The sequence below is a fragment of the Gracilinanus agilis genome, chromosome 2 (assembly GCF_016433145.1).
Source record: "Gracilinanus agilis isolate LMUSP501 chromosome 2, AgileGrace, whole genome shotgun sequence".
In the NCBI taxonomy this organism is placed as follows: domain Eukaryota; kingdom Metazoa; phylum Chordata; class Mammalia; order Didelphimorphia; family Didelphidae; genus Gracilinanus; species Gracilinanus agilis.
Genome location: NC_058131.1, coordinates 235,665,071 through 235,678,693, shown reverse-complemented (window position 1 = coordinate 235,678,693; position 13,623 = coordinate 235,665,071). Strand labels below are relative to the sequence as shown.

At 33.2% G+C, this 13,623-nt stretch overlaps 1 protein-coding gene across 1 annotated transcript in view; it reads left to right on the top strand.

Moving 5' to 3' along the window:
* Nucleotides 1-13,623, top strand: part of NCOA1 (nuclear receptor coactivator 1) — a 228,160-nt gene that overhangs the window by 77,339 nt on the left and 137,198 nt on the right. The window contains exon 3 of the mRNA XM_044663767.1: nucleotides 7,989-8,129. The gene's annotated coding sequence lies outside the window, so the exon portion shown is untranslated. The remainder of the gene's footprint in view (nucleotides 1-7,988; nucleotides 8,130-13,623) is intronic.

Genomic DNA, 13,623 nt, shown 5'->3' with positions numbered 1-13,623 from the left:
GTAGAATGTAAATGGCTTTTTTTAAAAAACTGAGTATGAAAGAGAGGAGAGGGGATTGCGGGGTCAAATGAAGGGAAGGGGTGTTTAAAATTAAATCTAAATGAAATTAAAGTAAATAAATAAAGTAATATGATATTATATAATATATTACTTATATACTTATATAGTACTTATATAATAAAGTAATATAAAAGAAATAAAGCAAATAAAGTAAATAAAATTAAATCTAAATGAAATTGAAGTAGAGGTTATCAAATGTATTTTTGATATCTAAATATTTTTTCTGATATCTAAATATTTTTCTGTTAACTGTCTTTGTACTACACCTCTTGTTAAAATGTTAGTTTTTCCTTTAAGCATCATTAAATATGGAGTAAATTGCATATTGAATAGTAATCTTTTACACTTAGTTACAATTATTTCTTTCTCTGAAAGGGTTTAGGTTTTGTATGTGCATAAATCAAAATTTGCTCTTCTGGAAAAATTGGAATTGGATCAAGACAGAATACTTTTAAAAAGTGGTAAATTGACTATATTGATCTATTTTTAGTAGGGATTATTACATAAGAATTTTTTCAGTAGTGCCAGACTTCATTTTTCTATCTATACTTTTTTAAAGTATTCATTTTTTCAGTCAAAAATCTTAACTCTTAATCCTACCCACCTATCCTGTTTCCTCCCTTCAGTTAGAATGAAAGAAAAACAAGTGATTTATTACAAATACTTATAGTTAAACTAAACAAATTTCTGCATTGGTCATATCCCTCCCCCACCCCACCCCCAAAAGTTCATTCTGTACCTCATCTTTCTTTCACTTCTCTGTCAGGAGATAAATAGCATGTTTTATCATTAAACCCCAAATCGTGATTTTTCATTACACTGATACGAATTCCTGATTCTTTCAAAGTTTTTTGTCTGTATAGTATTATTGGTATTAGTATAATAAAACCATTCTCCTGACTTTCCTTCCGTATCATTTTTTATGTCTTTCTTGGTTTCTCTTAAGCTATCCTCTTCATCATTTCTTTTAGTATACTAGTATTCTGTCATTTTATATACTGTAACTTGAGATAAATGTATTTCTCTGCCCAACTCTGTGTGTGTGTGTGTGTGTGTGTGTGTGTATGTATGTATGTATGTATGTATGTATGTATGTATGTATTCTTCCCTCCTTTTATCAGTTCTGTTTCCCCTATTCCCACTTCCTTTTTTATATAGATGTCTACTTGTGTACCCTGATAATGTGAGGTAATTTTCTTTAGTCTTCTTTTCTCTTCTTCTGTACTGTATTCCTCTTTCCTTCCCTTTCAATATACAGATGCCAAAGTGCTCTGACCATCTCATCTTTCCCCTCCCTATGAAATATCCACTTCTTCTTTTGCATAGAGAATCCGTTGGATTTTTGAAAAGTCTTCTACCATCAAGTCTTTTTTTAATATAATTTTAAAAAAATATATTTTCCCATGGTTACATGATTCATGTTCTCTCCCTTTTCTCTTCCCTTTCTCCTCCCGGAGCTGACAAGCAATTCCACTGGGTTTTGCATGTATTATCACTGAAAACCTTCTATATTATTCTTTTTTGTAATAGAGTAATATTTTAAAACCAGCCCCTCAAATCATATGCTCATATAAACAAGTGATAAATCATATGTTTTTCTTCCATCAAGCTTTTCTTGATCTCATTTGGTAACTATACCAAAACTTTTTGCATCTCATCTTATTTCACACTTGGATTTATAATTCTCTAATGTATATCATGTAATATTTTGCATTTTACTTACTTCTGTTAATATCTTTCTGCTAAATTACTCTCTTTGAAGGCAAGTATTATTTTTTCTAAACTTTGTATTTCCCCTAGTGTTTAGCTTGGTGTTCTGTGTAAATAGACCCTTCAAAAAACACTTAGGAAGGTAGGTGGTATAGTAGATAGAATGTTAGACTTAGAATCAAGAAGACCTAAATTTAAAATTGTTATAATTAAAATTAATCTTGGAGGTTTTATAGTAAATTATAATTATTAGTAGTAAAAGTAGAAGAAAGAATATATTCTACTAGAAGTTCTCCAAGCTGTGTTGCATCTCTTTGATCACAAGTTCCCATTGCACTGCTGCCTTGGCTTTTCTAAGATCACTTAGGTAGATAACTGGCAGCCCAGAAAAATCATAAGGTCAGATAAGAGCTGGACCGTTCAGCTGAGAGAGGAACACTAATCCCGAAAGGAAAAAATGGTAGACAGCTCACGTTTGTCTCGCTTGCCTTTTAAACTTAGTTTAATCCCTCTTATTCAGATTTTCTGATTGCCTAGGGTTTTAACTTCAGTCTCTACCTCAAACTATATGATCATGGGTAAGTCACTTAACCCTCTTTGCCTCACTTTCCTTATCTGTCAAATGAGCTGGAGAAGAAAATGGCAAAAGTATCTTTGCCAAAAAAACAAAAACCCAAATGGTGTCATGAAGAATCAGACACAACTGAAAACAACAAAACAACAACAAAATTCATATTTGAACTTCAAGATGGTAGGATATCTACATTAATACTGTTGGGTGTTTCTGGTAAACAACTGTGTGTGTATGGAGGTATTGATAAATTTTTTTTTTAAAACCCTTGCTTTCCGTCTTAGAGTCAATACTGTGCATTGATTCCAAGGCAGAAGAGCGGTAAGGGTAGGCAATGGGGGTCAAGTGACTTGCCCAAGGTCACACAGCTGGGAAGTATCTGAGGCCGGATTTGAACCTAGGACCTCCCATCTATAGGCCTTACTCTCAATCCACTGAGCTGCCCAGCTGCCCCCGGTAAAATGCCTTTCTAATAACAATTCACTTTTACAAAATACACAAGGGTTTATAAAGCTTTTTCTTCACTTTTATCCTTTAACATAGGTATTGCAAGTATTCCTATTTTACAGATTAGGGCAGTTATATTCAGAGAGGTTGAGTCATTTGCTAATGATCACATAGCAATGAAGTATCAGAGGTGACATTCAAATCTTGATGTTATAAGTCCAAATCTAGTGATCTATTCATTCATTATAGGTGCTGAATGCCCTGTAACTCCAGAACATCACCTTTTATAATAGCTACCAAAGGCATTATATTTTGATAAATTGGTATGTCAAAATATCATGGTAACATAGTGAGAAAAGATGAGTTAAGAGGATCTGAAAATCAGGAAAATGCAACAATTTAAGTTCAAGAATATAAGGCAGCAAAAGCCAAATTAGTCAACAGGTCACAAGATTTGATTGATTTTATTAATCCTACTCATCATAAAAGTTAAGTGCCTGAGCTGAGTAGAATTTAGAGATGGGGTTAGACTATAATATTATAAAAGATTTGAAGGTTTAATAAACTGCATGCAAGCTTAATATGAAGAGAGGTTTAGTGGTTAGAACAAGGAAGGTATTAATACCTTTGTATTCTGCTATAGATATATCTAGAAAGTGATGTTCTATTCTGAACAGAAGACCTACCAGTAAAAAGAGGGGACTGGTGACCTTGTTATTCTAGGACTGGTAGAAGGAACTGAACAGAAGATCACTTTCTAGCTATATCTATAGCAGAATACAAAGGTATTAATACCTTCCTTGTGTCTATTTTATCTGTTTTCTCAAAATACCAGCTTCTAGTTTTATTTATCAATTCAATAGTTCTTTTACTTTTGATTTTATTAATTTCTCCTTGATTTTTAGTTTAGTTTTCTAAACTAAATTTTCTAATTTAGTTTTCATCTGGGGATTTTTAATTTGTTCCCTTTCTAGTTTTTTAATTTGCATGCCCAATTCATTAATCTCTGCCCTAATTTGTTAATATATGCACTCAAGGATATAAATTTCCCCCTGAGTACTGCCTTAGCTGCATCCCACAGAGTTTGGTAGGATGTCTCATCATTGTCATTCTCTTCAATGAAATTGTTGATTGTTTCTATGATTTCTTCTTTGACTAGTGGTTTTGGAGATTCATATTATTTAATTTCCAATTAGTTTTTGATTTACCTGTCCAGGTGCCCTTACTGATTATTATTTTTATTGCATTATGATCTGAGAAGGTTACATATATTATTTCTGCTCTTTTGCATTTGTTTGCAATGTTTCTATACCCTATTACATGGTCAGTCTTTGTGAATGTACCATGTGCAGCTGAAAAGAAGGTGTATTCCTTTTTGTCCCTGTTTATTTTTCTCCACATATCTATTTAATCTAATTTTTCTAGGATTTCATTCACCTCTCTTCTTTCTTATTTATTTATTTATTTTTTGGTTTGATTTATCTAGATCTGAAAGAAGAATATTTAGATCTCCCACTAGTATGGTTTTACTATCTATTTCCTTCTTGAGCTCTGCCAGTTTCTCCTTTAGGAATTTGGCTGCTATGCCGTTTGGTGCATACATATTGAGCACTGTTGTTTCCTCATTGTCTATACAGCCTTTTATCAAGATGTAATTACTTTCCCTGTCTTTTTTAATCATATTTATTTTTACTTTGGCTTTGTCAGAAATCATGATCGCCACTCCTGCCTTCTTTTTCTCATTTGAAGACCAAAAGATTTTGCTCAAGCCCTTTACCTTAAACCTTTGTATGTCTACCCGCCTCATATGTGTTTCTTGTAGACAACATATGGTAGGATTTTGGTTTCTAATCCACTCTATTTGCTTCCGTTTCATGGGCGAGTTCATCCCATTCACATTCAGAATTACAATTATCAGTTGTGTATTCCCCAACATTTTGGTATCCTCTCCTAGTTCTACCTCTTCTTCTTACACTATTTCCTTTTAAACCAGTGGTTTTCTTTAAGCCAGTAACCCTTGTCCCCTCCATTGATTTACTTCCCTTTCTACCCCTTCCCTTATTATTCCCCTCTTTTTTATTTTTTAAGGCCTAATGAATTCCCTCCCCCTTCTTCTCCCCTCCATTTTTTGACCTCCCTACTCCTCTACTCCCTTTGGTTTATCCCTTCTGACTGTCTCAGTAGGGTTAAATAGAGTTTTTTATCTCAATGGATAATATAGCTACTCTTCTCTCTCTGGGTTGATTACACTGAGAGTAAGGTTTAAATATTACCTCTTAATGCTCTCTTCCTCTCCTTCTTATAATAGTATTTATCCCCTCCCCTTCCCATGCCCTCTTTGTGTTTAATAGAATATCCTATTTTTCTTATTCATTCAAGTTTCTCTTGGTGTCCTCTACTATTCACCCCCCTCTTTCCCACCCCCCCATATCATCTTAGACCATATAGTACTCCAACCTCTCCCTATGAATAATTCTTCTAATTACTATAGTGGATACTATAATAGTGATTAGAGTTCACTACAGAGAAATACACATAACATTTCTCCACATAGAAATACAAATAATTAGATCTTATTGAAGCCCTTAAAGAAGCAAATTTAAAAAGAGAGTTTTCTTTCTTTCCATTCTGTTTCTTATTTACCTTTTCATGTTTCTCTTGATTTTTGTGGTTGGATATCAAACTTTCTATTTAGTCCTGGTCTTTTCTGTGCAAATACTTGGAAATCTTCTATCTTGCTGCATGCCCATACTTTCCCCTGGAAGTATATAGTCAGTTTTGATGGGTAGGTGATCCTTGGTTGTAGACCCAGTTCTCTTGCCTTTCTCAATATCATATTCCAAGCCTTGTGGTCTTTTAGCGTGGAGGCTGCCAGATCCTGTGTGATCCTGATTGGTACTCCTTGATATCTGAATTGTCTCTTTCTGGCTTCTTGTAAAATTTTTTCTTTTACTTGGAAGCTCTTGAATTTGGCTATTATATTCCCGGGGGTTGTCTTTTCAGGGTCTAGTGTAGAGGGTGATCTATGGATCCTTTCAATGTCTATATTGCCCTCTTGTTGTAGAACTTCAGGGCAATTTAGCTGAATAATTTCTTTTAGTATGGAGTCCATATTTCTATTAATCTATACAACTTCTGAATGTACTTTGGTGTAATGACTCCCAAATAGTTTATGCTTTTTATAATTATTTTAAATGGGATTTCTTGGTTTATTGTTGCCTCTTAGATTTTGTTGCATAGGAAAGTGGTTGATTTTTATGACTTCATTTTGTAGACAGCAATTTTGATGCACATTTCATCTTATTTATTTCATTATTCCCAAGGACTTTCAAAATAAACTGTCAGCAAATAACAACAGATTGTGCTTTTTTTTTTAACCTTTACTTCCGGTCTTAGAATCCATATACAAGTATCATTTCCAAGGCAGAGGAGTGGTAAGGGCTAAGAAATTGGGGTCAAGTGACATGCCAGGGTCACACAGCTAGAAAACGTATAAGGTCAAATTTGAACCCAGGAGCTCCCATTTCCAGGCTTGATCTGCTAAGCCATTTAGCTGCCCAAATAGAAATAGTTTTGCCTCCCCTTTGTCTCCATTTATGCCTTTACTTTCTTTTTCTACAACTATATTAGATAATACAAGGGATAGTGGGCATTTTTGATTTATTCCTGTGTTTTGGAGGGGAAATTTTGCTGTTGTTCTAGATCATTGATTCCCAAAGAGGGCGCCACCGCCCCCTGGTAGATGCTGCAGCGATCCAGGGGAGTGGTGATGGCCACAGGTGCATTTATCTTTCCTATTAATTGCTATTAAAATTAAAAAAAATTAATTTCCAGGGGGCTAAGTAATATTTTTTCTGGAAAGGGGGGCGGTAGGCCAAAAAAGTTTGAGAACCACTGTTCTAGATACAGACTTTTGTTATACTAAAATAGATTTCTTTATATTATTGCTGTATAAAGTTTTTAGCAAAATTCATGTTATTTTGTCAAAGGCTTTTTCTTTACTGAGATAATCATGGTTTTGAATATTTTTGTTTTTAATGTGATTGATTATACTGATTCTTTCCTTTTTTTAAACCCATACCTTCTGTCTTAGAATTGTTAACTAAAATGTTGGTTCCAAAGCACAAGAGTAGTAGGACTTAAGTAATTGGGGCTAAATGACTTGCCTAGGGTCACACAGCTAGGAAGTATCTGAGGTCACATTTGAATCCAGGATGTCCTCTCTCCAGACCTGTCTCTCCCTCCACTGAATCACCTAGCTGCCCCTCCTGATTATTTCTTAATGTTGAATCCTCCTTGCATCTCTGGTATAAAAAGTTGATATAATGATTTTTTGGATAAGGTACTGTAACCTGACAAGATTTTATTTTATTTTATTTTATTTTATTTTATTTTTTTTTAAACCCTTAACTTCTGTGTATTGGTTCCTTGGTGGAAGAATGGTAAGGGTAGGCAATGGGGGGTCAAGTGACTTGCCCAGGGTCACACAGCTGGGAAGTGTCTGAGGCCGGTTTTGAACCTGGACCTCCCGTCTCTACAAGATTTTATTTTTAAAAAATTTTAAGTAAGCTACTTAGGTTTTACAGTGTACAGGGCTGTCCTTGTACAATGAGCTCCAGTGGCTCTCAGTTAACTCTGGGTTCATTTATACTGCTTATATCTTGTAAGTATATACTTATTTATAGTTATTTGCATATTATTTTCCCCATTAAAATGTGACCTTCTTGAGAGAAGAGGACTACAAATTTGTCTTTTCCTGTGTGTCTTTGGGGCAGCAAGATGGTCCAGTGGATAGAACTCTGGGCCTGGTGTCAGGCCTAAGTTCAGACACTTGCTGGTTGTGTCACGCTAAGCAAGTTACCTAGCCTCTGTTTCCCTCAGTTTTCTTATCTATAAAATCGGCACAATAATAGCAACTATCTCCCAGGGTTTTTGTGAAGATCAAATGAGACAATAATTATAAAGGGCTTAGCATAGTGCCTGGTGTAATAAACACTATATGAATGTCAGCTGCTATTTTTATAATTATTACTCCTCTTCCTCCTCCTACCACCACTACTGCCAACGCCATATAGAATGTATTAATAAATGCTTATTGATTGAGAAAAGTCTTCATCCCCCAAATTAGATCTTTATTCATTGTTTGAGGAATATTTTGCAGCTAATAGCTACTTTTCTGTGACATTCCCATTTGTTTCAGTTGCTTTTGCAGTTGGCCTTGAAGAAAGAAAGTTCAAAGACTAGAGCCCTCTCTGGAAAACATCTTTCCACCATTCCTCAGGAGTATTTCAATTGATCTGAACTGTTCTGTGTGCTCATTATGAACAAAGAAGTCTCCCTGGTATGTATTATAAGTCTCTATTAAGAGCGTTCTTTGTATTCTAGAGTGGGAAAATTGAACACTTAATAACTATAGTTCCAGCAATCAAGTAAATAAACAAATTTCTTCTCAGCCAAGAAACTTGAGATAGTATCCATTTCCCCCAGATCAGTACACAAAAACTATATTCTTTTTATAAAACCTTAATAAAACTATATTTTTTATTTCTAAAGTTGGGACTATCCTGGACAGTCAAGGACATGTAGATATATTAATTATAAAATAGCTACAAAATGTACAATCTTTTAGTTAGGATTCATGGAGAAGTATATTAGGTGACTATAAGCATTTTAATGCAAAAATGGGTCCAAAGAATATGGTAATATACTTAAAAGAATGCTATTATTTAGAGTCAGAGAACCAGAATTTGACTTCTGGTCCTTATCATTTACTACCTGTGTGACCTTGGGCAAGTCACTTAACCCCTGGGTCTCCTTTTCATGGTCTAGAAAACAAATGGATTGCATTTGATAACTTTTTTTTTTAACCCTTATCGTCTTAGAATCAATACTGTGTTTTAACTCCAAGGCAGAAGAGGGGTAAGGACTAGGCAATGGGGGTTAAGTGACTTGCCCAGGGTCACACAGCTAGGATGTTTTTGAGGTCAGATTTGAACTCAGGATCTCCTGTCTCTAAGCCAGGCTCTCAATCCACTGAGCCACACAGCTGCCCCCCATTTGATAACTTCTGATTCTTCTTACAGCTCTAATTCTATGATATTTTTGTTCCTGAAAAGTGAATGAAATAACAAACTTGATACTAACTTTGGAAATAGCAGTTAAGAAAAACTGGAGAATAATTGAGTCCAACTTATCCTCCTTTATATCTGTGACTTTCTGACTTGGGTTCAGTTACCTTTATGTGCATCATGTTGAACTTAAGACATTATTAGAGACTGAAAGAATAGAAGAAATGGCCCTTATTCTCCTGAAGCTTATAATCTAATGGAAGAAATAGAATAAAAATATAGCAAGTTAGTATAGCACAGTTTGAATAGATGATTCCTGATGGATCGAATCAGATGGAGTTAATCATGGAAAACTTTCTCTAAATAAAACTGAGCTTTAAAGGAAAATTCATAAGGAAGGAAGGAATGATATGTCATGTGTGGGTAAAGTCTATTCATTTGTCAGTTCACATGTTGTTTCTTCTGATAGAATATAAACTCCTTGAGGGTAGAGAATTTTTTTTTTTTTGTCTTTATTTTCCCAGGGTCTAGCACAGTGCTTTTTGTAAGCATCAACTTATCATAATCTTCAAGTTAATAAATTATTATTGATTTGGATGCAAGTAAATTAGGGTGGTTGAAGTTCAGAGTCTCTATTTAGAAGAAAAAATGTGTCTGGTGATATTTAGGGTGTGGTGAGAAACTTTGACAGAACTAGAGTTACAGAAAAATTCTAGAAATCCAGTTCTACCTGCCTAGCAATCAACTCTCTTCCATGCTGATTAGTTTTTAGAAAAAAAAAAAAACAAAAACAACAACTTGCTTTAGATCAGGGGTTTTCATTATACTTTAGTGTGAATTGTCAGTTTTTATAACATTTAGTGTCTGCAGGATAAAACACTTAAGAAGGATTATAAGATAACATTTTTTATTTTTATTTGATACGAAAATGAGTTAACTAATCACTAATTAATATTTGGGAGGTTGAGGGAGTCTTTAAAATGAAAGATGCTGAATTGAGAAGAAATTTTAAGGAACAAAATTCAGAGGGTCTAACTATCTCCATCAAAAACAACAGTAACAGGGGCAACTATTTGTCTCAGTGGATTTAGAGTCATGCCCAGAAATGGGAGGTCCTAGGTTCGGATCTGGCCTTCAGACACTTCCTAGCTGTGTGACTCTGGGCAAGTCCCTTAACCCCCATTGCCCAGCCCTTACCGCTCTTCTGCCTTGGAACCAATATACAGTATTGATTCTGAGTTAGAAGGTAAGGGTTTAAAAAAACAAACAAAAATACAACAGTAACCAAAAGCTCCCCAAATGTGTTCTAGAAATTGAATAATGGATTGGCAATCAGAATATTGTGGTCTTATTCTTTGATCCATCCTCAGCTTCACTACTTCTTATATCCATTTACTAAACTCTAAAAAGAATTTTAATTCTTGCTACTTTTTGCCTTTTACAAAGATCATTGATGACAAGTCAGGGTTTTGACTATATAAATGCTTGTGGCAGTTGAGTAATAAAGTTTATATTATAAATTATATAATGATTCTTATTCTTTAGCTCTTTCTTACTTCTTTCCCCCTCACCTCCACATTATTTATATTTATATTTAAAAAATTTTTCCCCTCCTATTTTCAAGAAGCTGAATCTCTATCAGAAATTTTGTTGCTACATTCAGTTTTACATCACGGAACCTTGGCGCAGAGTAGGGTCAGGCTTGTCTGAATCAAACTAATGGATATTTACATGGCATGAAGACTTTAATATAGTAGGTATGATTTAAGGTAACAAAAAAGTAGTTATCTCTTTTATTGTGGATCATTTTGCTTACATACACTTATTACTTTGCTTTTTAGGTCACCTTACAAATCTAGAGATAAATCACAACATAATTTTCTTCCTTGAATGTGTTCATTAATTTATTCTGCCCTGCAAAATAAAATTAGAAAGTGTATGAAGGGATTGAAAGTTGAAGGAAAGCCTACTTTTTTTTAATGTGAAAGAGGTGCAAGAGCCTTTTAGAATTGGTGGTCATTTGTAAATCAGGTAAATTAGTCATTTGTGGATTATCCGTTTCCTTTGCAGCTTTTTCTTCTGATCTTGATTAGCTTTTACCTATTTTGTTGCTTAAAAGCATCCGAACAAGAGAGTGGGGAAGGAAAAAGAGGTGAAATTCAGACTGTTTAATTTTGTTGTTTTAGTAATTCTTTCTGTGAAGCTTAATGAAGGAAGTTAAAGTATTTGCTAATGAAAAGTTCGGTGGAATTCACTTGATTATGCCTTTTCCCTTATAGTAAATAATTGAATATAGATTGTAATTGTGAGATTTAGAATCTGAAAGCAAATAGTTTTGTTTTTTCTTCATTTTTCTAACATGAATTGCTAATTTCTAATAGATTTTTTAAAGTACTTAATCTACCTTGTCACAGTAGTTCTTTAAAGAAATTGAAAGCATTTTTTTCAAAGGCTGACTTTTGAATTGAACCTGGTATGCATGTGTTTTAAAAATATAATTATGATAGTAATATCTTTGTCAGGTGCTGTAGATATCCCAGAAGAATCACTGCTGTTGAGTAGCTGAGGCAATATGTATTTAGTTTAATAATCTGTCAGATGATAAGGGATTCAAGTAGAAGAGCTAGCTGAGAACCTTTTGGTGGCAACATGTATTAGAGAGAATACCCACTGAATTTATTACAAAGAATTAAGCATACTTATAGGACAAGGAGTGAAGAAAATCTTCAAAACAGCATGTTATTCATCTGTCTGCTTTTTGGCCTAAAAATAGACTACTCTAATTGGATATCTTTGTGGTAAGAAGTTATTTTTTGTTACATGAAAGTATTTGTAATTTTGACCTATTTTTCTTTCTGAACTTATTTATAGCAATCAACTTTGTACTCAGTCTTTTATAGCTTGGTATTACTAGTTATTTATTTGTAAAATGAAGATAATTCATTGTGAGGATTTAAAGGAGATAATTTAAGTAAAATTCTTTGTAAACTGATTTTCTATTTCTATTCTATTGCATTTACACATACACACATGATAATTTTATCTCTACTAAGATGATAACCTCTCTGACAGTGGGTCCATTTTCTATATTACTTTATCTTTCCCCTGCAGTGCTTTGAATATGTGTAAGAAATTAATATTTAATTTATTGGTTTGAGGTTTTTTTTTGTGGTATTTGCAGTTAGCAGTTGCAGTTATCTATAATATAAATTCTATAATGAAATATTTAATAGAAAATATCTTATCTATGATACTAAATTCTCTGAATAAAAGAGCAAATTTGGTGAACAATTCAACTTGAGGTTTTTTGGTTTTAAATTTAAAATTTTCTCCATTGCTATTTTATCTTCCAACATTTAATAATACCATTTACCTATGTAATAATACACTAAATAGAAAATTACACATTTATGCATTAACCTTGGAAATAAGAGTGTAAATATTTAAACTGGATAGACTTAACTTTGGCAAAGGATCTTGCCACAAGTTATAGAAGAAATCAGCATAAAATAACCGTCTTCCTTTATAAAGAAAAATATTGATTGTTTAACACTTTCTAATAATTGATGAGAGAAGTAAGAGCAGCAGATGAAGTTAAATATTTCAAATTCTTTTGGGGGGGACTTTATAAATAATTAATAAAAAGATTTTTCATCTTTATCTGGTTAAGAAAATTAAGATTTATTTTAACATGTTTCCAATGTTTATTTATAATCAGGATATGTACTAAAATCGTTCTTGGCAAGTACCTAAAGTTTTTATATCTCTAAATATATTTTCAGTATTTGGAGCAGGTATGTGACTGTCTTTAAAAAACGTTTTAGTACTACTTTGTTTTTGTTATAGTATCTATGTAATATATATTGGTCATCTTTGTCATGAAGCCTTGTTGTAAATATACATGAGATATTATGAAACTATAATGTGATGTTTCCAATATTTAGATGACACACATGGATCTGACACTTTCTTTTCCTTTTAGGCATTAACTTTTATAATCCAGGCTATTGCCTTTCTCTCCTTAACTATTGCAACATCCTTCTCAATAACATCCCTGCTCTGCTACTTTTGCAAATGTGGCTTCTGACAATATTGCCCTCTTTTAAGTTCTATTTTGTTTAACAAGCATTCATTTTAAAGTTGGAAAAGAAGTAAAAAATTAAAAAATCATCTAGTTCTAGGTTTCTCAAAATGGAACTTTTGATTTCTTCAAAGCAATATATTAATGCAGCCTTTTGTTTGTTAATTGAAATCCAAATGATTGGTATGTCTGTTAAGAGAAATAAACATTTAAATAGTAGAGGCAACATCAGCTCACATGAGTTTTAAGGTTTACAAAGTGCTTTTTCCTTTTCGAAGTAGGTAGTAATACAAATTTAATGTTCTACAAATCTAAAAGAAACTAGCATTTTGAATTTGAGACCACTGATTTGATCTCTCTAACCCCTTCATTTGATGGATGAAAACCATCCTTAACTCAATTCTGAAGTGCTTTGCCAATAGTGAGTGACAAACCTAGATTGTGGTATAACCAAGATAAAAGTTGTGACTTCCAATCCATTTCAGTGTTCTACTGAATCCAATCTGTCTATCTCTTAAGTTAGTTGGTTATTTATCAAGCCTTGGTTAGGAATTCAGTTCTTAATTTAGTTAAAATGATAGCATTTCTAATTCAAGAAGTTAATCATAAATATTTGGTAGGCATTTTTGCTAAAATATATTTTCTATTTCAGATTTTTTTTTTTCCCTTTTCAACAAGCATATAGA